The sequence below is a fragment of the Callospermophilus lateralis genome, chromosome 7, assembly GCF_048772815.1.
Source record: "Callospermophilus lateralis isolate mCalLat2 chromosome 7, mCalLat2.hap1, whole genome shotgun sequence".
NCBI classification, from domain to species: Eukaryota; Metazoa; Chordata; class Mammalia; order Rodentia; family Sciuridae; genus Callospermophilus; species Callospermophilus lateralis.
In genome coordinates, this window is record NC_135311.1 from 25,554,300 (window position 1) to 25,581,454 (window position 27,155).

The window sequence follows — 27,155 nt, forward strand, 5'->3', positions numbered from 1 at the left end:
GGCATTATTTGACATTTAAAAAATATCTTTAAGATCTGGCTTCTCATTTGTGCTTCTATATTTAGGCTGTTGTGATATTACTCATCATGTAGCCTCTAAGAATGCAGGTAAGAAGGGCAAATAACATCTTTTGTATGTGTATGTGTGTGGTACTGGGAACTGAACCCAGGAGAGCACTACCTCTGAGCTACATCCCCAGTCCTTCTATTTTATTTTGAGATAGGATCTAGCTAATTTGCTGAAGGTTTCACTAAATTGCTGAGGCTGGCTTTGAACTTGTGATTCTCCTGCCTCAGCCTCCAAAGTAGCTGGGATGACATGTGTGCATCACTGTGCTCAGCCAAATAAATTTCTTAATATTACTAAGAAGCTCTTTGAGAACCACTGCCTTAGAAACCTTGTCCATTACTATAATTCTGGATCCCTGAGGATTCAAAGTCCTTAACTGACATCTCTTCTGAGTTCTCTGATTATGTCTGTAATACACCCTCTTCTCCCTAATCACCTACCCTTTCATGACTTCCCTCTGTATCAACAAGACCATCATGCCTCCAGGCATAGCAACTTTGTAGAATTAATAACCACAGTATAAAATAACTTAGTAATGTGACTTTTCTTGTTTTTCATGGGGATTGAACCCAGGGCCTTGTGCATGCAAAGCAAGCACCCTACCAACTGAGCTATTTCCCAGCCCTTTCATAAATATTTTGAGAAGTGTTACAATCCCTAGACTAATGTAGGTGTGACAAACTGTTGTTTTATGACTAGAGACAATTCTGGAGTCAGACCTCTCTTTTTTTTTTCTGGATTTGATTATTTTTATTCTACTGACTTTTTAATTTGTTTTAATTAGCTACACATGACAGTACAATGATTTTGACATATCATACATTTGAATCAGATGGGATATGATTTTCATTTATCTGAGTTTACAGGTTGCAGAATTACATTGGTCATGCAGTCACATATATACCCACAGCAATAATATGTCTATTTTATTCTGCTGTCCTTCCATTTCCCCCTTCCCCTCCCCTTCCCTCCCATCATTTCTCTCTACCTAATCTAATGTGACCACTTCTTTTTTTTCCCCCTCACATCGTCATACCTGTATTCTGTATAACAAAGGGGGTCTCCTTCCCTCTTCCATGTAATTCCCATTCTCCCTCCCTTTCCCTCCCACCTCTCTTCCATATCTAGAGGTAATTTTCTTCTCATGCCCTTCCTCCCAACCCAATTTTGAGTCACCTCCCTTATATCAGAGAAGACATTTGGCATTTTTTGGGGGGGATTGGCTAACTTCACTTAGCATAATCTGCTCTAATGCCATCCATTTCCCTGCAAATGCCATGATCTTGTTATTTTTTAGTGCTGAGTAATATTCCATTGTGTATAAATGCCACATTTTTTTAATCCATTCATCCATTGAAGGGCATCTAGGTTGGCTTCACAGTCTAGCTACTGTGAATTGTGCAGCTATAAACATTGATGTGGCTATGTTCCTGTAGTATGCCGTTTTTAGGTCAGACCTCTCTTTCTAATGAAATCTCCTTCTTTCCCGAACATAGCAGCCTGAGTTTCAACCATGCAATGATAATGCTGCCTGGTTTAGTAGGTTTGACATTTGCTTTGTTTTAGCAAAGATGATTTTTCTACCATGGCCACAGCCAGGTAAACCCATTGAGACCAAGGGGTATACTTTTAGGGCAATTTCCTGACATCTTCAGAAATGAGCTGTTGGGCATTCAATTTCTGTAAAATGTCCCTTCCACAGAACTTTATCCACACTTGCCCTGTCAATGAAACAACCAATATTGTTGGTTACCTATGGGCAAGTAGCTCTCTGAGCTTCAGTCTCCCAAAGGATCCAGTTGACACTGTCATTTTCTGCATCATCTTGGATGCTTTTGTGCCTCATCTTTTTAAACAACAACAACAACAACTAGGAATTGAAACCAGGAGCACTTTACCAACAAGCCCCACCCCCAGGCCTTTTTATTTTGTTGTTTTTTTTTTTTTAAATAAAATATTTTTTTTGGTTGTAGATGGATATAATTAATATCTTTATTTTATTTATTATTTTTATGTGGTGCTGAGGATTGAACTCAGTGCCTCACATATGCTAGGCAAGTGCTCTGCCACTGAGCTACAGCCCCAGCCTTGACCTTTTTATCTTTTATTTTGAGACAGGGTCTTGATAAGCTACCCAGGCTGGCATCAAACTGTTCCTCCTGTCTCAGTCCCCCGAGTCACTGGGATTACAGGTGTGCACCATTGCACCAGGCTTTAGAAAATTTTACCTTTTTAAAAAAATCTTTTTTAAAAATATTTTTAGTTGTGGATGGACACAATACCTTTATTTAACTTATTTATTGTATGTGGTGCTGAGGATCAAACCCAGTGCCTCACACGTGCTAGGCGAGTGCTCTACTGCTGAGCCACAACCCCAGCCCCTCTCCCTGTTTTAAAATTATAGAAGTAATACATTCATGTAAATAAAGACTTCAAACATGTACATGTAGTAAAAAGTAAAGTACCTCTTCATAGCCCTTCATAGAGTTAAGCACAATTATTTCTCCTCAGATTATGCACTTTCTGTTATAAATTGTGTAATTCTGAAATAGAACTGGGACCAAACTATTGAGATTACTTTGATTTGCATTTTCCCCCCAAAACACATCTGTTATCTTTCTATACTCTTTTTTGTAGTTGTCATATAATATTCTAAGCTGTGCATGATCATAATTTACTTAACTATTCTACTGATAAATATCTAGGTTATGTCCAATTTATGTACTATAATCAATACTACATATATATCTTGGAGCAATATGTGATTATTTCTCTAGAAATGAAACCGCGATGTCCATGGGCATGCATATTCTAAATTTTGATGCATATCACCAAAAGGTTCTTTGAAAAGATATTATACCAGTATATACAACTTAGGAGCCCTCATTTCCCTAAATTCTCACCAAATTTTGCACATGAATCTTTCTGAAATAGCATTCTGATGCTATCTCATAGATTTTATCTGTACTACTCCAATTATTAATGCATGCTAGGCAAGTGCTTTACCACTGACCACATCCTCAGCCCCCTTTTTAACATTTTGAGATTTTTCTCTAGGTTGAGGGTTTCCTCTAGGTTGCTGAGACTGGCTTTGAATTTATGATCTTCTTGCTTCAGCCTCCCAAGTAGCTAGGATTATAGGCATGCACCACTGTGCCTTGCCATTGCATCAGTTTTGAGGAATGCATAAAGACATATACTCTCCATTAAGAGCAGTTTCACTACCCTAAAAAGCCTCTGTGCTCCTCTTATTCATTCCTTTCAACTAAATCCTGGCAACTACTGATTCTTTTACTGTTTCCATAGTTTTGCCTTTTCCAGAATGTCATATAATTGGAAATCACAGCCTTTTCAGATTGACTTCTCTCACTTAGCAGTATATCTTTTCATGGCTTGATTGCTCATTTCTTTTTAGCACTGAATAATACTTCATTCTCTGGATGTAACACAGTTTATTTATCCATTCGTCTACTGAAGAATATGTTAGTCGCTTCCAAATTTTGGCAGTTATGATTAGAGCTGCCATAAACATTTGTGTGCAGTTTTTTTCATGGATGTAAATTTTCTACTTCTTTGGGAAAATACCAAGGAGTGAAATTACGGCATAATGTGGTAAGTGTATATGGAGTTTTCTAAAAACTCTTCAACTGTCTTCCAAAGTGATCATGCATTTTGCATTTCCACCAAAAATGAGAGAGAGATTTTTCTTGCTTCACAAATCTTGTCACCATTGTTAATGTTTTAAATCTGGTCATTCCAATATGTGTGTAGTGGTATCTCATTGTTATTTTAGTTTGCATTTCCTTAGTTACTTATATACTTCATATACTTATTTTCTATATCTATCTTTTTTGGTGAGGTCTTTGGCCCAATTTTTAATTGGATTGTTTTCTGATTGAGTTTTTTTTTAAATAATTTTTATTAGAGCAATAAAATTTTACATAGTAATTAGGTTCAATTTGACAAAACCATATAAGCAAGGAACTTGATTTCAAGCTCCATCCCCCCTTTTCCTTCCCTATTCCCTCCTTTTATTTTTCCTCCTCTATTTTATTAAACTTATTAAACATGTGCATAAAAGTGAAATTCCCATTGGTAGTTTTGTATATGAATATAACATGTTTTTGTTAAATTCATTCCATTTATCTTCCCCTTTCCCTTCTTCCTCCCTCTCGTCCTACTACATTTACTCCACCCATCTTCCCATTTCTTTATGATGTCCAGTTTCCTCCCCAACTTGCTTTTTTCCCTTATTTTGCTCTAGCTTCCACATATGAGGGAAAACATTGAATCTTTGATTTTCTGAGTCTGGCTTACTTCGCTGAGCATGATTTTCTCTATTTCCATCCATTTACCAGCAATTGCCTTTATTTCATTCTTTATGGCTGAGTAAAGCTGTATCGTGTATATATTTACCACATATTCTTAATCCGCTCATCTATTGACAGGCATCTGAGTTGATTTAATAATTGGGCTATTGAGAATGATGCTGCTGTAAACATTGTAATGGCTGTATCCATATAGGATGCTGATTTTAGAACTTTTGGATAAACACCAAGGAATGGGATGGTTGGGTCATATGGAGGTTCCTTTCCTAGTTTTTTGAGGAATCCCCATATTGCTTTACAGAGTGGTTGTACTAATTTGCAGTCCTACCAACAATGTAAGAGTGTACCTTTTCCCCCACATCCTCACCAGCATTGATTATTATTCATGTTCTTGATAATTGCCATTCTGACTTCAGTGAGATGAAATATTAATGTAGTTTTGATTTGCATTTCCCTAATTGCTAGAGATGCTGAACATTTCTTTCATATATTTCTTGATCATTCATGTTTCTTCTTTTGAGATGTTTTTCTTTGTTTCCCCATTTATTGATTGGGCTATTTTGCCAGGGGCATTGCTTTTTAAGTTCTTTATATATTTTGGATATTAATCCCATTTCAGAGGAGTAGCTGACAAAGATTTTCTCCCATTCCATAGTCTCTCTCTTCACTCTTAAAAATTTCCATTTCTGTGTGCAGAAGCTTTTGGATTTGATGGCATCCCACTTATCGATTTTAGGCTTTATTTCTTGAGCTTTAGGGGTCTTGTGGAGGAAGTTGGAGACTGCACTTATATGAGGGAGTGGTGACCCTATTTTTCCTTCTAGCAGTTTCAAGGTTTCTGGCCTAATTTCTAAGTTTTTGATCCAATTTGATTTGGCTTTTGCTCAGGGTGAAATATAGGGATCTTAATTCATTCTTCTACATGTGGATATCCAGTATTCCCAGTACCATTTATTAAAAAGGGCTTTTCCCCCCAACATATATTTTTGGTACCTTTGTCAAGTATCAGATGACTGTATAAATTTAGGTCTATTCCATTGGTCTTCATGACTGTTTTGATGCCAATTTTATGCTGTTTTTGCTACTGTAGCTCTGTAATATCATCTGTGATCAGGTATTGTGATGGTTCCTGTATCACTTTTCTTGCTCAGAATTGCTTTGACTATTCTGGGTCTCTTATTTGTCCAAATGAATTTCAGGGTTGTTTCTTGTTTGTTTGTTTGTCTTTTTTTTTTTTTTTCAGTTCTATGAGAAATGTCATTGGTATTTTGGTGGGAATTGCATTGAATGTGTCCATTACTTTTGGTAATATAATCATTTTGACTATATTAATTATGCCTATCCAAGAACATCGGATGCCTTTCCATCTTCTGAGGTCCTCTTCAGTTTCTTTCTTCAGTGTTCTATAGTTTTCATGGTAGTGATCTTTCACCTCTTTAGTTAGATTAATTCACAGATTTTTTTAAGGTTATTATAATGAAGGAGGTAGTTTTCCTAATTTCTTTCTGAGTTGAAACACTACTGGAGTATAGAAAAGCTTTTGATTTGTGAGTGTTGATATTGTATCCTGCTACTTTGCTAAGTTCATTTATCAGCTCTAGAAGTCTTGGGGTGAAATTTTTTGGGTCTTATAGATCTGGGATCATGTCATCAGCAAATAGTGAGAATTTGACTTATTCTTTTCTAATTTGTATCCCTTTAATTTCCTTCTCTTGCCTGATTGGCCTGATTAGAATTTCAAAAACTTGAATAGAAATGGTGAGAGTAGACATCTTTGTCTTATTCCTGATTTTAGAGGAAAAGCTCTCAGTTTTTCTCTGTTCAGTATGATTTTGGCTAAGGGTTTTTTATACAAAGCCTTTATAGTGTTGAGGTAAGTTCCTTTATCCCTAGTTTCTCCAATTTTTTTTAAAAAAACATTTAGTTTTTAGTTATAAGTGGACACAGTGTCTTTATTTTACTTTGTGTGGTGCTGAGGACCGAACCCAGTGCCTCACGCATGCTAGGCGAGCGCTCTACCCCTGAGCCACAGCCACAGCCCTTTCCAGTATTTTAACATAAATGGTTACTGTATTTTATTATAGGCCTTTTCTACATCTATTGACTTGATCATAAGATTCTTGTTATTGATTCCATTTAGATGGTGAATTACATTTATTGATTTGTGTATGTTGAACCATCCTTGCATCTCTGGGATGAAGCCTACTTGATCATAATATATTATATGTTATATATATATGTTTTCGGGGAGAGAGCGCAATGGGGATTCAATCCTGGGGTACTTTACCACTGAGCTACATCCCCAGTCCTTTTTAAAATTGTTTTCATTTTTGGGATAGGGTCTCACTAAGTTGCTTAGGGCCATGCTAAGTTGCTGAGGCTGGCTTTGAATTTATAATCCTCCTGCCTTAGCCTCCCGTGTTGCTGGAATTACAGGTGTGTGGCACAGCAACTGGCTTAATATGTTTTTGAATGTGGTTTGCTAATATATTACTAAGTATTTTTCACTATGTTCATCTGGGATATGGTCTGTAGTTGCCTTTCCTAGATAGTCTTTGTATGGTTTTGGTATCAGGGTTATAGTGGCTTCATAAAATGTGTTGGGAGAATTCCCTCTGTTTCCATTTCATAGAATAATTTGAGGACGACTCAGGTTAGTACTTCTTTAGAGGTCTGGTAAGAACTCTGCTGATAATCCCCTCTGGTCCTGGGCTTTTCTTTATTGCTAGCCTGTAAATAGCTGTTTCAATTTCACGACTTGATATTGGTCTGTTTAGGCTTTCTATATCTTCCTGTTCAGTTTGGGTAAATCATATGTGTCTACAAATCTGCCAATGTCTTCTGGATTTTGAACTTTATTGAATTATAAATTTTCAAAATAGTTTCTAATGATCCTCTGAGTTTCAAAAGTATCTGTGATAATATCTCTGTTTTTCATTTTTAATCTTGTTGATTTGGGTATTCTCCTTTTTTTTTTTTTTGGTTAGTTTGGCTTATTTATTTTTTTCCAAGAACTAACTTTTTGTTATATTGATCTTTATATTGTTTTTTATTCTTGATTTTATTAGTCTGGGCTCTGATTCTTATTATTTCTTGTCTTCTACTGACTTTGGAGTTATTTTGTTCTTTTTTCCCCTAAGGCTTTTAGGTGGAACATGAGCTTATTTACTTGAGATCTCTCTATTTTTTAATGTAAGCACTCAATGAATTTTCCTTTTAGAACTGCTTCCATACTGCCCCAAATACTTTGATATGTTGTATCTTTGTTTTCATTTATTTTTAAGAATTTCTTTTCTCATGTTTTTATTATTTTTCACTTTTGATTTCTAGTTTTGTTCCATTATGATCCATTATTAATCTTTTTGTATTTGCTAAGACTCGTACTGTGACCTAGAATGTGGTCTGTTTTGAAAACAGTTCCACGAGCTACTGAGAAGAAGTAGCTCGTGGAACTGATGTATCTTTATTGATTGTATCCTTTGATGACCTGCTATTGGTGATAAAGGTGTGTTGAAATCACCCACTATTATTTTATTCTGATCTATCTGGGATTTAATGTCAAGGAGTATTTTTTAATGTAACTGATACACTGACATTTGGGGCATATACATTTACTATTGTTATATCCTCTTGATGGACTGTTTCCTTTACTAGGTTGTAATGACCTTCTTTGTCTCTTCTGATTAATTTTTACTTGAAATCAGTTTTATCAGCTATGAGGATCTCTAATCTATCTTGTTTTTGAACTCCATTTGCATTGGATACTTTTTTCCCATCCTTTTTCCTTCAGCCTGTGAGCGTCTTTGCCTCTTATGAACAGCATATATTTGAATCTTGTTTTTTGATTCATTCACTATGTGAATGAATATACCTATGTCTTTTCTCAGGGGAGGGTATGGGAGATTGAACTCAGGGCACTGAATCACATCCCCAGCCCTGTTTTGTATTTTATTTCAAGACAGAGTCTCAACAAGCTGCTTAGTGCCTCACTTTTGCTGAGGTTAGCTTTGAACTTGTGATCCTCCTGCTTCCGCCTCCTGAGCTGCTGGGATTACAGGTGTGCACCACCATACCTGGCCAGTCTTTTAATTGGAGAGTTGAAACCATTTATATTCAGTGTTATTATGATTGTGTGTTTGTGGTCTGCTACCATTTTTTTGTTATATTTAATTCTGTCTTGATTCTAATTTAGCTAATTAGTCTTATATTGAACTTCACTTATTTGAGAGTTCTGGATTTTGTTTTTGGGTTCCTTTGTGGTGCAATTTATCTTTGAGGATTCTTTGTAGTGCTGGCTTGGTTGTTAAGTATTCTTTTTTTTTAGTTGTAAATGGAAACAATACCTTTTTTTATTTACTTTTATGTGGTGCTGAGGCTCAAACCCAGTACCTCATATGTGCAAGGCAAGCACTCTACCACTGAGCCACAACCCCAGCATGGGTGCTATGTATTCTTTAAGCTTAACTTTTTCTTTCTTTCTTTTTTTAAAGGAAGCTTTTTGTTGTTGTTGTTGTTGCTTATTTATTTATTTATTTTTTAATGTGGTGCTGGGGATGGAACCCAGTGCCTCACACATGCTAGGCAAGTGCTCTACCACTGAGCCACAATCCCAGCCCCTAAGCTTATCTTTTCATGGAAATTTTTAATTTCCTCATCAAATGTGAGAGAGAGTTTTGCTGGGTATAGCAATCTTGGTTGGCAGTTGTTTTCTTTTAGAGCTTGGAATATCTCATTTGAGGCTCTCCTTGATTTTAGTGTCTGCTAAAATCAAGAATCACTTCTGAGAAGTCAGAAGTAAGCCCTATTGGTTTACCTCTAAATGTGATAAGATGTTTCTCTCTTGCAGCTTTTAATATTCTTTCATTTGATTCATGTCTTTCATTTCCAGTAGTTCTGATTGGTTTCTTTTCACTATTTCTATTTCTTTTTTTGAAGTAGTCTTTCATCTCCTGCATTTGCTCTCTTAGTTCATTACTTAGATTTTCTTTTAATCACTAAACATTTTAATAACCAGATTTTTATAATCCTTCCCTGGAATCTCACCTACTTCTGTATTTGTGGGATCCTTTGTTGGAGGGTTCTGAGTTTGGGGGGTGCAGATTTGTTTGCCTATTTCTTCATGTTTTCAGAGATCCTGGACTTGCACATCTTCTTTTATGTGTGTAGATAAATTTTTTAAAAAATTCTGGGATTTCTGTGTTATTGATGTATGTGTAGATGTCAAGGGGGTGTGGGAACTGAGGCTGCTCTTCCTAGGAGCCTGGGTTTTGTTTGGGGGTTTTGTCTCCCCACTTCTATGTGTCAAAGTTACATTTAGGCTCAGGTGGCGTTCAGTCTTGTGTAGGGTGAGATTCATTATTATTTGGCAAGGTTGTGAGAATTTCTCAGTGCAGTGTCTCTACTCTGTAGGCTTGAAGTGTCCCAATCACTTTCCAGTCTCTCTCAGTCAGAAGGGGAGCTAGAGTAGAACTAATGTCAGTAACTGATGTGTGAAGAAAAATGTCTGGACTCCATTTTGATGTCTATAATATTTTTTTTCAAATGAATGTCCAATTGCTCCTGCAATAGTTTTTTTTTAACCTTTATTTTATTTATTTATTTTTATTTTTATGTGGTGCTGAGGATTGAACCCAGTGCCTCACACATGCTAGGCAAGTGCTCTACCATTGTGCTACACCCCCAGCCCCTGATGTCTATAATACTAATTGCCATCTCACTGAAAAGATTTCTTCTTGCTTTGTGGGTCTTTGTGGGTTTGCTGTCAGATGCTTCTTTCCTCTAAAATGCCAACTTCTCCCCTTCTATTGTTGTTTTGTTCACCTGGGCTCTGTATTTTCTTTATACTCCTGGACCAGTGATTGTAAATGTTGGATTTTTATTGCAGTTGTTTTTCTTTGTTTGCAGTTTTCATCAACTTTACATTTCCTGGCTTTGGGTGCCCAGTGTTCTCCCTATGGTTCTTTCAGAACCTGTGTAGTGGAGAAAGCTGGGGCTCCTGAGCATAGGAGGGGAAGCCTAGAAATGCATCTAAAGAAAGGGACTCCAGAGACAAATGCTCCACCAGATTGCCCTATTGAGTTTTAAGAGGGTTTTTGTTTGTTTGTTTTTGGTACTGGGGGATTGAACCCAGAGGTGCTTTTCCACTGAGCTACATCCTTGCCCTTTTTTTAAAATTTTGATACAGGAGCTCACTAAGTTGCTGAGGCTGGCCTCAAACTTATGATACTTCTTCCTTCACCTCCTGAGTCACTGAGATTACAAGCATATTACTATACCCACTATACCTCTTTTCTTTATAAATTAGCTGTGTCAGGTAATGAAAACCTGATGAATACTGTTTTATTTATTTTTCTTATTTCATCACATTCTTTAGAACTTCCTTTGTGGTATTGATAAGGAGTTGTTAAACTAGATGCAATGGTGGACACCTGTAATCCCAGCGAATCAGGAGGCTGAGGCAGGAGGATCACAAGTTTGAGGCCAGCCTCAGCATGTTTATGAGATCCTCAGCAACTTTTGAGACCCTGTCTCAAAATAAAAAATAAAAAGAACTGGTGATGTAGCTTAGTAGTGAAGCACCTGTTTCAAATTCCCAGGACCAAAGAAAAAGAAAAGGATTGGTGAAATAGAAGACCAATCCTTTGTCTTATTCCTACTCTTAATGGGAAAGCTTCAAGTTTTTCACTATTAAGCATAGGGTTCTTGTAAATGTTGAGGAAGATTCCTTGTAAGTTGTTAAGAGGATTTTCTATGAATGGATGTTGAGTTTTGTCAAATGCTTTTTGAGATGGAGTCTCATTATGTTGCTTAGGCAGTTTTCAAACTCCTGGGCTCAAGAAAACCTCCTACCTCAGGCTCCCAATACAAGAAACTAAAGTCATGTTCCTCTGTGACTGACTTTGGCATCTATTGATGATCATGTGATTTTTCTTCTTTCACCTATTTATGTATTTAATTGAGTTTTGAAGATTGAACAAGTCTTGTATTTCTGGGATAAATCCCAGCTGGATGTGGTATATAATTATTTTTATACATTGTTGAATTAAATTTACTGATATTTTGTGTAGGAGTTGTAACAATGAGAGATATTAGTCCATAGTTTTTTCATGTAAAGTTTTTGTCTGATTTTGGTGTTAGTAATGGTGATTTCATAAAACAAGTTAGAAAGTATTCCTTCTGTTTCTGTCTCCCAGAAGAGATGATGGAGACTTAAGAGCATTTCTTACTTACATGTATTTTAGAGTTCATTGGTGAACCTATCTAGGTCTAGTGTTTTCCCTTTTGGAAGGTTATCAATTCTTGATTTAACTTTAAATCAGTTCAGATTGTCTATTTCTATTTTTTTCTTTTTCTCTCCCTTCTCCTCCTCTTTCTTTTTCTTCTTTCTTTTGTTATTTTTTTGCAGTCCTAGAAATTGAACTCAGGGCTTTGTGCATGCCACATGAGTTCTACAACTGTGTTACATCCCCAATCTGTTCTATTTCTTCTTTTGTGAGTTTTTGCAGAATATATCTTTCAAGGAATCAGTCCATTTTATAAAGGTTGTCAAATTTGTGGGCACAGAGCTGTTAATAATATTCCTTGATTATCTTTTAAATGTCCCAGGGATCTATAATGATGTCCCTGTTTTCACTTCTGATATTATTAATTCATGACTTTTTTCTTAGCCTGTTTTTTTGATTTTTTTTTTTCTTGCAGTACTGAGGGTCTTGTGTATTTCGTGACGCAAGTGCTCTACCACTGAGCTACATTTGGCATTTTTCTATTTGGTGTTCTCCAAGCTTCCCAGACCTGGGTTTGGCATCTGACATTAATTGTGGGGGAATCCTAGTTATTATTGTTTCAAATATTCTGTTCTTTTCTCTCTTTCTTTATCTTTCAGCATTCCTCTGATATATATGTCATAGCTTTTATAGTTGTCCCACAGTTCTTGGATATTCTTTGCTTTTTCTTTTTCTTTTTTCCAGATTTTTTTCTTTGATTTTCAGTTTTGAAAGTTTCTCTTAAAGTGACCCAAAGCTCATAGCTTCTTTCCTCAGCTGTGCCTAATCTATTAAGGAACCCAGAAAAAGCATTATTCTTTTCTGTTAGTGTTTTTGATCTTTAGCATTTCTTTTTGATTCTCAGAATTTTCATCTCTCTGTTTACATTGCCCATCTGTTCTTTCATTGTTTTCTTTATCCATTAGAATCCTTAGTTTATTAATCATACTTGTTTTAAATTCCAGATCTGATAATTAAAACATCTCTACCATAAACTGAGTCTGGTTCTGGTGAATGTGTGGCACTTCAAACTGCATTCTTTACCGTTTAGTGTGCCTTGTAATCTTTTCTTGATAGCTGGGCTTGATATACTAAGTAAAAAGGACTGTTGCAAATATAACCTGAGCGTGTTGTGACAGGTGATGGAAAGGAAGCGTTCTAGAGTCCTATGGTCAGGTCTCAGTCTTTTGGTGATTCTGGGTCTGTGAACTTCACAGGGGTTTCTCAATTCTCCCACCTCTTAGGTGGGACAAAATGGGCTGGTGTTGAGTGTTCTCATTTTCCCAGTTTGGTTAGGTCCTGAAACACCCTTAATAGTTTAGAGTCTGGTAAAAATTTCTGATGAAGGCAGGCCTTATAAGAATAGAATGAGGGCTTGGGGTTGTGGCTCAGTGGTAGAGCACTTGCTTAGCATATCTGAGGCACTGGGTTCGATTCTCAGCACCACATAAAAAAATAAAAAAAATAAAGATAGTGTGTCCATCTACAGCTAAAAAAAAAAAAAAAGAAAGAAAGAAAAAGAAAAAAGAAAAGAATAAGCTGGGCACAGTAGTGCACACCTGTAACCCCAGCTACTTGGGAAGCTGGACAACTCAGCAAGACCCTGTCTCAAAAAAAAAAAAAAAAAAAGTATAAAGGGATAGGGTTGTAGCTCAGTGGTAAAGGGTAGATTAACTCTGAATTCAATCCCTAGTAACACACACACACACACACACAATGTGGGGGCTCCCATGACTGGGTCCCTGTGGAATTTTTAATTCTTGGAGTTGTCATACTAAGCTTTAAGCTGTTCACCAGTTACAATTCAGTTTTCTTGGGGCTGGGGATGTGGCTCAAGTGGTAGCACGCTCACCTGGCATGTGTGCAGCACGGGTTCGATCCTCAGCACCACATACAAAACAAAAAAGATGTTGTGTCCGCCCAAAAAAACTAAAAAATAAATATTTAAAAATTCTCTCTCTCACTCTCTCTTTAAAAAAAAAAAAAAAAAAAAAAAAACACGATTCAGTTTTCCCTACCTGGAATTTCTCATGGGTTTTTGCTCTCAGTTGCGATTTTCTGTGTTCACTTATCTGTGTCTGCAATCTTGGCGGAAGCAGTTTACCCAGTGACCTCACTTCTCTGATGAATCTAAAAAGACTTCCTGATTTTTCAGTTTGTTCAGTTGTACCAGAAATTGGAATTTTTGAGTGTCATTATTGTTTTTAATTTTTTGGTACTGGGGGTTGAACTCACTGAGCCACATCCCCAGGCCTATTTTGTATTTTATTTAGAGACAGGATTTCACTGAGTTACTTAGTGCTTTGCTTTTTGCTTTGGCTGGCTTTGAATTTGTGATCCTCCTGCCTCAGCCTCCTGAGCCTCTGGGATCCCAGGCATGCACCACCATGCCCAGTGTCTTTATTTTTAATTAATTAATTAATTTTTTAAATTGAACACAGGAGTGCTCCATCACTGAGCTACCTCCCCAGTCTTTTTATTTTTATTTTAGGACAGGGTTTCACTTAGTTGCCCAGGCTGGCCTTGAACTTGCCATCCTCCTCCTTCAGCCTCCTGAGTTGCTATGATTACAGGCTGGACCACTGTGCCTGGCTTGAGTGTCTTTTTAATATTGATTTATAAAAATTTCTTTACATATTATGAAATATAAGTCCTTGTTATATGTATTGCAAATATTTTTTCCCTTTTAATTTCATTAATGGTGATGTCACACATAAATTTATGGCTTCCAGGTTACTACCTTATTTAGGAAGTTTTCCTCCACTCCCACAATTATAAAATCAATCTAATATTTTCCTAATGCTTTTTATATTCTTTTATTAAGATCTTTAATGAATAGGGAATTTACCTGTGGAAGTGGTATACAGTAGGAATCTATTTTAACCCCTTCTGCCCAATTCTCCCTAACTCTTCATATTTGCTCACACTTTTTCCTTAGCCTGAAACACTCTTCCTGTCTCTTTTATTGTGGTGGTGGTGGTGGTAGCACAGCAGATAGAACCCAGGGCCTCACATATACTAGGCAAGCCCTCTACCACTGAACTACACCCCCCAGCTTAACAGATTCTGTTCTGATATAGAGTTTGTATTAGTCAAGTTTGTAGCAGTAACAAATAATCCTAAAATCTTCATGATTTATAACATGATTTTCTTGTTCAAATTACACGTTAGTGACTGTGGTTAGAGGTTGAGGCTTTCTTTGTCCATATTCTCACTTTAGAATAGGGCTGAAGGAGCAGACTCTTTTGGCTTCAGATGCCAACTGCAAATCCTGTCTTCTGGGACTTCTGACCAGTTGCCTATTGAGAATTCCTACAACCCTCTGCTTAAATTCAATTAGTTTTCTAGGGTGGCTCACAGAACTCAGGAAACACTTCATTAAGTTTACCGGTTTATTATATCAATAAAAGAAATGATCCAGAATACAAATGAACAGTCAGCCAGATGGAAAAGATGCATGGAACATCCCTTCTCCAGGGGTGCCACCCTAGAGCACCTCCACATGTTCAGCAACTCTGGCTCTCCACACCCTGACCTTTGGGTTTTTATGAAGGTTTCATCACATAGGCATGGGTGACTAAGTTATTGGCCATTTTAGTGATCAATTCTACCATTAGCCTCTCTCTTCCCAGGAGGTTAGGATGGGTAGGGCTGAAGTTTCCAAACTTCTAATCTCCTTATTTGTTCCCCTAGCAACCAGGCAACATCATGAGGCTGGTTTCCCAGCCCACCTGTTATTCATTAGCACACAAAAAGACACTTTGGAGATTCCTATGTTTTAGTAGCTGTGTGTTAGGAAACAGAGGACAGACACCAAATATATGTGACCAAATATGTATTTCTTATTATGTCACACCTTTTAATTTTTCTGTCTGCATCTCCCTGCTCCCCATCATCTCGAGGCATCTGCTAATCTGCTTTTGTTCACTGCATATTGCATTTATAGAATCTTAAATAAATGGAATGATCTATATTTTTTTAAAAATCTGTTTTCTTTCACCAACATAATTACTTTGAGATCCATCCATATTGAAACTGGGAAGGAAAGACTTTACCACTCCTCTGTCACAATCTCTGCTCCCCCAGGGTGTCTGTCATGGCAAGGAGTCTCTCAGCCTCCATTCTTTTTTTTTTTTTTTCAGAGTAGAAATTAGAAGTTTATTAAAGGACAGCAGAAAAGACTTCTCCCGGAGGAAGAAGGGGACCAAAGAGGTGGAATCCTCAGCCTCCATTCTTCGTATGAGGAGTTGGGGGTCTGTTTCAATATTGTTGAATGTCTTGATAGTTATCCTTTCTGTTGCTGAATAGTATTCAACTGTATGGATATACCACTTTTACTTGCTGATGAATATTTGAGTAATTTCAAGTTTTTGGTTATTACTATAAAACTGCTTATGACCATTATTTTATAATCTTTGTGTAAACATACACTTTATTTTTCTTATGTATAAATACTTAAGAGTAAAATGGGTGAATCATGTGGCATCTAAGTGTATGTTTAACTCTAAAGAGAATATCATACTATTTCTCAAAGTTGTGCCATTTATATTCCTATAAGTAGTTCTAGTTGCTCTACTTCCTCGTCAACCTATAGGAGGAAATGTCATTTTAATTTAGCCATTTCCACAGATGTATAGGGGTATCTCATTGTGGTTTTAATTTGCATTTCCCTAATGACTGAAGATGTTCAGTATCTTTTCTTTTGTGTATTTGCCTCCTATAAGCCTTCTTTTTGAAGTGTCTTGTAAAACATTTCCCCCATTTTTATTGGATTGTTTGCTTTCTTATTGACTTTTCAGAGTTGTTGGGTTTTTTATTTGTTTGCTTCCTTTTTGTGGTACCAGGGATTGAACCCAAGGGCCACATGCCTAGCTCTTTTTCATATTTTATGTAGACACAGGGTCTCACTGAGTTGCTTAGGGCTGTGCTAAGTTGATGACGCTAAGTTGCTTTGAACTTGCAATCCTCCTGCCTCCGTCTCCAGAGCTGCTGGGATTATAGGCGGGTGCCACGGTGCCTGGCTTGAGAGTTCTTTATACATTCTGGGTTCAAGTCCTTTTTTAGATATATGACTTGAAAATATATTTTTCTATTCAATGGCTTGTCTTTTCATTCACTTAGGAGTATCTTTTGAAGAGTAGAAGTTTTCAGTTTGATAAATTCAATTTATCAGTTTGTTCTTTATGAATAGCACTTTTGGTATCTTAGGAAATCTTTGCCTACCCACAAGATTTTCTATATTATCTTCTACAAGTTTTCATAACTTTAGGGTTTGTTTTTTGTTTGTTGTTGTTGTTTGTAATGCTGGGTATCAAATTCAGGGCCTTACACATACGAGGCAAGTGCTCTTCCACTAAGCTACTTCACCAGTCGAGGGTTTACATTTATGCCTACAGTATGTCTTCAGTTGATTTCTGTTTATGGTGTGAGGTATGGATCAAATTTTAGTTTTTTGCATATAAATGTCCACTTATTGAAAAGACTATGCTTTCTTCACTGAATTGTTTTACATTTTTGTGATATTGTCAACTGATCACATACTTGAGGATCTGTTTCTGGAATCTATTCTATATTAGTGATATTGGTGTTTAATTCTATGTCAATAGAGCATGGTCTTGATTACTGTAACTCTGTAAGAAGTCTTGACATCAGGAGGTAAACTTTTTCAATTTTGTTTTTATTATTTAAACTTTGTTTTGATTATGTTAGGCCCTTTGTATTCCTGTTCGAATTTTAAAATTAACTTATCAATTTCTGCAAAAGAAAAAAAAAGGCCTATTGATATTTTCATTGGGATTGCTTGGATCTACATATCAGTTTAAAGAGAACTGATAGCAGTATTGTCTTCTGATGAATAAACACAGTATCTCACTCCATCTACTTGGATCTTCAATCTTGTCAAAATTTCATGTTATGTTATTTCATGGTATTTCTAAAGTTCATGTGTTTGATGCTATTATAAATAGTATTATTTATTAATTTCTATTTCCAATTCGCATATAGAGAAATAAAACTGGGCTGGGGCCAGGAGTAGTGGTACATTTCTGAAATCCCAGCTACTCAGGAGGCTGAGGCAAAAGATTTTAAGTTTGAGGCCAGCTTGGGAAACTTAGTGAGAAGCTGTCTCAAAATAGAAATAAAAAGAGGGCTGGGGCTGTAGCTCAATGATAGAGAACTTGCCTTGTTTGTGCAAGGCCTTGGGTTCAATCCCTAGCATGGTGAAACTGTCCCCTCCCTCCACCATCCTCATTTTTATATATTGATCTTCTATTCTGCAATCTTGATAAATTCATTTATCAATTTTAGTAACTGTTTAAAAATATAAAACCTAGCAAATTTTCTATGGAAATAACTATGTTGTCTGCAAATACAAATGATTTTACTTCTCCTTTTACAATATGGATGTCTTTTATTTCTTTTTCTTGCTTTACCACACTGGCTAGTACCTTCAGTTAATGTTTAACTAAAAGTGGAGAAAGTAGATATTCTTACATTATTTCTAATCTTGGGAGAAACATTTTGTCTTTCATGATTAAATTTGCTGTAAACTATAGTTTTATAGTTTTTTCCCTGGTGACCATTATCAGTTTGAGGAAGTTCCCTTCTTCCTAGTTCACTGAGCTTTTTATCTGCAATAGATATTAGATTTTTTTGTCAAATACTTTTTATGAATGCATTGACATGATCATATAATTTTTCCTTTTTGGATTTGTTAATATGGTGGGATACATTTATTGTTTTTCAAATGTTAAACCAACTTTGCTTTCCTGCCGACCTTCAGTTGGTCATTTATGTGAGATATATATATTTATATAATCTTTTTACATATTGTTGGGTTTGATTTGATAAAACTATTGATTTTTGCCTCTTTTTTCATTAGGAATTTGGTTTTAGTTTTGTTGTCAAATCATGACTTTGCCTTATAGAATAAGTTTGGAAGTGTTTTAACCTTTTTAATATTCTGGGAGAGTTTTTGCAATTTTTTTTAATAGTACCATTTTGATGAACCTGTATTTTATTTATTTATTTGTATGTGGTGTTGAGAATAGAACCCAGTGCCTCACACATGCCAGGCAAGCGCTCTACCACTGAGCCATAACCCCAACCCTGCAATGTTCTTTTTTTCCTTTAAATGTTTATAGAATTCACCAATTAAACTATCTGGACTTGGAGGTTTCTTTGCGGGAAAGTTAAGAAGTTGGTTTCTTTCTTTCATAGGGTACAGTGCATGCCAATTACTTATTTCTTCTTCTGTAAGCTTTGGCAGTTCATTTTTTTTCCTTTTTTTTTTAAATAACTTCATTTTATTTATTTATTTATTTGTTTATGTGGTGCTGAGGATCGAACCCAGTGCCCGACGCATTCGAGGCAAGCGCCCAACCACTGAGCTACAACTTCAGCCTATGGTAGTGTGTCTTTCAAAGAATTTTTCCACTTCATAAAATTTGTTAAATAATTTTACAAGTTGTTGAACTGGCATGAATTTTTTTCATAATATTTTCTTTTTTTCTCTTAATATCTATAAAATCTGTAAAATTCCTTCTTCTTTTTTCTTTTCATTCTCTTTTTTTCTTCAGTGTTGGGATCAAATCCAGGATTTTACACATACCAGGCAAGCATTCTACCACTAGGTCACATTTCCAACCCTCCCATTCTTGATATTGATAATGTTCTCTTGTTATTCCTGATCATTCTGGCTAGAGGTTTATCAGTTTTATTAGTATCAAAAAAACAGGTTTTGGGTTCATTGATTTTTTTCTCTATTGCTTTTCTGTTTTCATTTTCATTAGTTTTTATAATTGACTTTTTTCTGCTTACTTCAGGTTTAATTTGCTCTTTGGGGGTTGTAGCTCAATGGTACTGACCTAGCATATATGAGGCCCTTTTTCATATTCCCAGCACTGAAACAAACAACAACAACAACAACAAAAACCAAAGTAAAACAACAAAACTTACACTGTATATATTAAACGTATAGGCTCAATGATTTGATATACTGTGAGGGATTCATCACCATTATATTAAGCCAACATATTCATTGCCACCTATTGTTGTTTGCTTCTTTCCCTCATTTCTTTCTTTCTTTCCTTCTTCTTTTTTCTTTTCATTTTCTTTTTGCTGTAAGGACACTTAAGATCTACCCTATTAGCAAATTTCATGTATACAGTATTATTAACCATAGTCATATTATCGGACATTAGCTCTCGAGAACTTGTTTATCTTGCATAACTAAGACTCCATTCCCCTGGCCCAGCATCTCCCCATCCACTCCTTCCAGCCCCTGGTAACTACCATTCTACTCTGTTTCTATGAATTTGACGAGTTTAGATTTGACATGAGTGATATTATGCAATAGTTGTCTTCCTACATCTGGCTTATTTCACTTAATATAATGTTTTCCAGGTTCATTTATGTTGTCACAAATGGCATAATTCCTTCTTTTTTATGCTTATCTAAATTGTTTTTTCCAGTAATGGGGTTTAAACCTTGTGTCTTGCACGTGCTAGGCACATGGTGTACCACTGAGTTACAATCACAGCCTTCCTTTTTAAAAAGAAAAATTACATTATTCCAGTGTGTGTATGTGTGTGTGTGTGTGTGGGGGGGTATAGTCATGTTTTCTTCGTCTATTCATCCATTCCTGGACATAAAGTTGGTCATGTCTTGCCTATTTTAATTAGTTGAAAGGAACATGGGAGTGTGGGTATCTTTTTGAGCTCTTGATTTTTTCTTTTCTATTGAGGTGACCATGTGGATTTTTCCTTTTTATTAATGGATTGTATCACATTGTTTAATTTGCATATGTTGAACCATCCTAGTACCCCAAGAATAATAAAATAAGCAAATAAATAAATCATAGAGCTGGGAGTGTAGTTCAGTGTTAGAACTTGCCTAGCATGCGTGAGATCCTGGATTCAATCCCCAGCATGGAAAAATAAATAAATAAAATAGTATAATAAATCACACTTGGTCATTGTGTGTGGTTCTTTTAACATGTTATTAAGTTTAGTTTGTGGTATTTTTTATGCCAGTTTTTTATTTGTTCTTTTTAGTCATACATAGCAGTAGAATGTATTTGGACATATTATACATACATGGAGTATAACTTCCCATTCTTGTGGTTATACATGATGTGGAGTTACACTGGTCGTATATTCATATAAGAACATAGGAAAGTTATGTCTGATTCATTCTACTGTCTTTCCTATTGTCATCCCTCCTCCCTTCCCTTTTGTCTAATCCAATGAACTTCTATTCTTCCCTCTACCCCCTTATTGTGTGTTAGCATCTGTACATCAGAGAGAACATTTAGCCTTTTAGTTTTCTGTAACTGACTTATTTCACTTAGCGTGATAGTCTTCAGTTCCATCCATTAATGGCAAATGCCATAATTTCATTCTTCTTTAAGGCTGAGTAATGGTCCATTGTGTATATGTACCACATTTTCTTCATCCATTCATCTGTTGAAGGACATCTAGGTTGGTTCCATAGCTTGGCTATTGTGAATTGAGCTGCTATAAACATTGATGTGGCCACTGCACTATAGTATGCTGATTTTAAGTCCTTTGGGTGTATACCGAGGAGTAAGATAACTGGGTCAAATGATGGTTCCATTCCAAGTTTTTTGAGGAATCTTCAAATTGCTTTTCAGAGAGGTTGCACCAATTTGCAGTCCCACAAGTTTGTTGGTATTTTATTGAGGAATTTTGCATTTATATTCATTGAAGATATTGTCCTGTAGTTTTCTTTTGTAGTATTCTTCTTTGATTTTGGTGTTAAGTTGATGATGGCCTCAGAGTGAGTTTGGAATGTTACCTCTTTTATTTTTTTAGAAGAGTTAAAGAATTGGCAGCTGGACATGGTGGCATATGCATATAATTCCAGCAACATGGGAGGCTGAGGAGGATCACAAAATTGAGGCCAGCCTCAGTTTACTTAGCAAGATCCTGTCTCAAAAAAAAAAAAAAAAAAGGTTGGGGATATATGTAACTCAGTGGTAAAGTGAGCCTGAGTTCATTCCCCAGAGAGAAGAAGGAGAAGGAAAAGAGGAGGAGGAGGAAGGGAAACATTCTTTAAATGTTTGGTGGTATTTACCTATGAAGCCATGTGGTCCTGAACTTTCTTTTGGGGGAATTTTTTTGTTGTTGTTATTAATTTGATTTTATTTGTTTTCATCTGTTTTTTAGGCTTCCAGTTTCTTCTTGATTCAATTTTGGAAGTTTGTATATTAGGATTATTTCTATATATTATCCAGTTTTGGGTCATATAATTGTTCATTATAGTTTCTTGGAAGTCTTTTAATTTCTGAGGCATTTGTTCCAGTGTTTTCTCTTTCATTACTGATTTTTATTTGAGCCTTCTTAGTTAATATTACCTAGGGGTCATCAATTTTATTTATTTTCTTAAAATAACAAATATTGAAAAAAATTGGGTTTTTTTTTTGAGATGGGGTCTCACTATGTTTTCCAAGTTGTCTTTGAATTCAGAATCCTCCTGCCTCGGTTTCCCAAGTAGCTAGGATTGTAGGCACATGCTATCACTCCTGGCTAAATTCTGGGTTTTGTTAATATTTTTTCATTTTTGTATTATTTATTTCTGTTTTCATGTTTATTATTTTCTTCCTTCTGCCAACTTGAACAGAATTTGTTTTTTAATTTCCTAAAGAACAAACAGATTGTTGGAGAGTTTTCTTCTTCTATTTCTCCTTATTCTTCCTCTTCTCTTCTTTTTCTTTTTGAAAAGCAATATTGCTATACTGCCCAGGCTGACCTTCAACTCCTGGGCTCAAACAATCCTTCTGCTTTAGCCTCCCCCGAATAGCTGGGACTAGGGACAGCTACCACCATGCATGCAGCACTGGGGACTGAACCCAGGGGCACTCTACCATTGAGCTTTATCACCACTCTGATCCCTACCCTATAAAAAAGTTTTTATTTTCATACAGGGTCTTGCTAAGTAAACCAGAGGCGCCTCTAACTTGTGTTCCTCCTGCTTCAGCCTCCTGAATAGCTGGGTTTACAGACATGAACTACCACACTCAGTTCTGGCTCTTCTTTTTTAATGTTGGCATTTATTACAAAAACTCCTCTCTTATTACTACTTTTGCTGTATCACATAGGTTTTTGTATGTGTTGTTTGTTTCAAGATAATTAAAAATTTTCCTCTTGGAAATTTTAAACAACCTGATGGTTGTTTAAAAGTATGTTGTTTAGTTTTTGCACATTATAAATTTTCTGTTTTTCTTCCTGTTATTGTTTTCTGTGGTTGAAAAAGATACTTGGAATGATTTTGACTTTAAATTTGTTATGACTTATTTGGGGACTTAATGTGTGGTCTATCCTTGAGAATGTTTGTGATGCCCTTGGAAAGATTTTTTTGCTGAAGGGTGAAAACGCAAGAGAACTTTCCTATTCAGTTAGGTCCATTTGTTCTATAGTGTTGTTCAAGTCAGCTGTTGATCAATTTTCTGTTTAGGTGTTCTATTCATTATTATAAGTGTAGTATTGATGTCCCCTACTTGAATTATATAGTAGTCTGTTTCATGTGTTTTCTATCAATATTTGCTTTATATAATTAAGTGCTCTGAGGTTGGGTACATATATATTTATAATTGGTATATTTTCTATTAAATATACTCTTATTAGCTGGGCATGGTAGTGCAAATCTATAGTCTAGTTACTCAGGAGGCTGAGATGGGAGGATCACTTGAGCACACAAGTTTGAGATCAGCCTAGGTAACATAGTGAGACCTGTCTCAACAAAAACAAAACAACAACAAAAAACAAACAAAGGCCCTTTGTCATTATATAACAAATGGCCTTCTTTATCTCTAGAGGTAGTTTTATATTTTAAACCTATTTTGTTTAATATTACTATAGCCACTCCTTCTTCCTTTTGGTTACTATTTATGTGAAATATCTTTTTCCACTCCTTCACTTTCAGCTGATATGTCTTTTTTAAAAATCGATTTCTTCATTAGATTTTTTAAAATAACTTTTCTGGATCTTGGTTTTTAAATATCTATTCAGCCAATTAATGCCTTTAAATTGTTAAATTTAATCAATTTATATTTAATGTAATTATTAAGTGAAGACTTAACTATTGCCATTTTGTTAATTGTTTTATTTTTTACAGTTGTATTTGTTCTTTTCTTGTTGTTTTCCCTTGTTATTTGATTTTTTTGAGCTGGTGGGGTTAGTGTTTTGTTAAATTGTTTTGGATGTGAGTATAAAGCCAGGTTCTGTTATTTTATCTTGACCAGAAGAAAACTTCTCTAAAATTACAAACATACCTTTGACTCCCCACTCTTTGATTATATCTTTATAGGTATGGTGCATTTATAATCATACACACTATGTTACTGAGTGCTACTGACAGGAGAAATACATTGGCTAGGCATTCATGAGAAATTAATTGCTTACTCATAACTTTATATATTTGATAACTGGGGGAATTTTCTATAGACCAGTTCTGGTTCCACATATTAAAAACCTTTTTCTTTACCATGTCCCACTTTACTTTTAGCGCCAGGTGCAATAGGATATAGTCATAGAATGCCATTTTTGGCACTTTTACTCATGTCATTTGTAAGGTGAAATAGCACAATGATTGACAGGAGTGTTCCTAGAAGCTAAGCCTGTGCTGGCATGGCTAACCAAAAGTCAACTAATTCTGCATGGAATGATTGCAAGTCATATGACTTGAACTAAAAAATAGTTCCCCTTGGCTGGGGTGTAGCTCATTGGTAGAGAAAGTCCTTATCATGTGCAAAGTCCTGAGTTCAATCCCTAGCACCAAAAAAGAAACCAGGCAAAAAGAAACCCCTTCAAACCTGCTCACTAGTCCCCCATTCAATTCACTTTAACTAAATTGCAGAAGTTCCCATGGCCCCTACTCCAAAGCCACCCAACATTTGGGAAAGTGTAATATAGGAGAAGAATGAGGAGACAGTACTGTTAACTGGTTGCAGTTAAGATATCTTAGTTTTGAAAAAAAAAAAAATGGATAATGCCCACATGACTTGGACCTGTAGGGCTTGGAAGGGGCTGTGCCCACGATGGGCCTTGAGGCTCAAACTTCATTAGCTTTGTGGTTAAGTGTGCCCCTGCTCATGATGTCCCCTCATTTCAGACTCCTGGTGGCCCACCCAAGAGAGTTCATTTTCTTCCCCTAGACAGAGCATGTCCTCCCTGTTCCTCTTATTTCTCCAGGTCCACACTCCCACCCCAGACCCTCTTACCAGAAACACCATGTCTGTTTGCAACGTGGTATATTGTAAATACTATTTTTTGGTTTTGTTTTTGGTGCTAGGGATTGAGCCCAGGGCTTCATGGAATCTATCCTTCTTATTGCCTGGAGTGTCCTTCATCTTTTCTTCACCTAGGAGCATCCATACCTCCTTCAAGGCTGGCCAAGTGTCACTTCTTGTGTGAGATCTTCACTGAGTCTGCTGGGGATTACAGTCCACCTAACTCCTTGTTTTATGTTTGTCTCTCCCACCAACATCTAAAGTCCCCAAGGGACTGTAACTTATTTATTTTTCCATCACAATACCCAGGGCAGTGCCAGGCACCTAGTAGGACAGTGGCATGGATATTTGGATAGATGAACTCTTGGTTTTCCTCCTAGAGTGCTGGCTCTTGCTTATTTTGGTTCACTCAGTGTTTTTAATTTTTAAATTCTTTTTAGTTATATGTGGCATATCATACATATATGGAGGGTAACGTCCCATTTTTGTGGTAGAGTTTTGTATTTTACATCATTGGTAGGGTAGAAGGAGCGAAACATTTTTGAAGCACAATTAAATAAGTATTGTCAGTCAGCCTGGCCCCTCTTTAGCAGCCACTGAGCATCTGTCTACAAGGTGTCACTGTCCTGAGAGCTGTCACTTGTTGAATGCTTATTTTCGCCAGGGACGATTTTAAGTTTTAAATTTGCTCATTTAAGAGTCACAACAATCCTGTGAGGTGGTCTCTCTTCTCTCTCCTTTCAGGTAGATAGGCCTTTTGTATTCCTTAGAGAAGGCTGCTGTGCTTTGGGTTTAGCCACCAGAGAAGCTGCTGAGCGTGGCTTCCTGCCTGAGGCCCGTGCTTTCCCCGGGGCAGGTGCGCGGCCAGCCCTTGGGAGGGAGGTTCTGCTTCTGCCTCTCAAACACCAGGGGGCGCGAGCCACCCAGCTTTCTGAAGGAGGGCGGGGCTGCCAGCCGGGAGGAGCCGCCTGGCACCGAGGACCCGGGACTGGTTCAGAACCCAGCGTCTCCAATCCAGAGAGGCAACCTCCCCAGCCCGCCTCTGCCGCGGAGTCGGAGTCCAGGGAGAGGTAATCACCAAGGGCTTACTGTCTGCGGGGCACAAAACCCCCGGGAGCGGCTCTGTACTGTCTTTATGTGACTGGTAACCAAGAAGGAGGCTTGCTGACTTGCCCAGAGTTGGACAGAACTCCAAGGCTTTTGTTCTTCGGGTTTTTTTTCGTTTGTTCAAACTCCGTTTTCACCCTTGCTGTATAGAGTGTAGGTATACTCCGTGAGCCTACCCAAGATCCTTCCCGCTTCTGTTTTTTTAAAATCGGGTGCTTCTTGAGCTGAGAGAGCTACTTAGTGTAGCTCTTATCTAGCATGTTCAAGGCCCAGAGTTCAATCAGGTTTCTTGAATCTCTAGGACCATGGATTTCCCTGCCCTACAGACCCTCTCGGGCACTTGGCACCCCATCACCTATTTGGACATCTGCTGTGTCCTGCCCAGCACTATGCTTGAGATGCCACCTTTATGAGACCCCTTCCACCTTTAGAGTGTAAATTCCAACCCTTAGCATGACTCTTGATACCGGGCCAGCACTTAATAACCATATATGCTGAATAAATGAGGGCTGGGCACAGCGCATCTGCAGCTCAGGGCTGCAGAGATGGCAGCAACAAATACCCTTGGATATGTGATTGGGGACTTAATAGCTTAACGTTTCTATTTTGTTCTCTGACCTGCTTGTAGCTAGCTGGATTGCCAACTCTCAGAAGGCAAGGATGAGAAATGTGGGTGTATGTGTGGGGAGTGCTGGGGGAAAGAGAGGAGGCACAGGGCAGGGAGCACAGCTTTCCCATGGCAAGAATAAGGCCCACATAGAGTGAGGGATTCAAAGATGCCAAGATCTGAGTTAGAGCAGAAGGAAAATGAGCCCTGAATGGGAGCCTTGTGTGTGGCCCTGTGGCGCTGACTCACCACAACTCAGGAGAGGGAAAACACGCAAGGGATGAAGAAGGGCCTGTGTGTGCTTTGTCACCACCCCCAATCCCTTTGGGTTAGGGGCCTCCTGAGGACACCCATCTGCACTGAGGCACTGTCCTAGAAGGCTTTGATCTGGGTTAGGTGGGTAGGGAGGACGGAGAGTGCACACTAAGTTGGAGGGAGATATAGAAGTTTTGAGAATTCCCAAGGCCCTCCCTGGGAGAGCTGTGGGCTTGAGTTCAGGTGGAGGAGGAGGCGGCACCTCTCCTCAAGCACAC

The 27,155-nt window shown here is 37.1% G+C and overlaps 1 protein-coding gene across 1 annotated transcript in view; it reads left to right on the forward strand.

Moving 5' to 3' along the window:
- St7l (suppression of tumorigenicity 7 like) overlaps window positions 1-27,155 on the forward strand; it is a 156,055-nt gene that overhangs the window by 112,973 nt on the left and 15,927 nt on the right. The gene's annotated exons all lie outside the window — the stretch shown is intronic.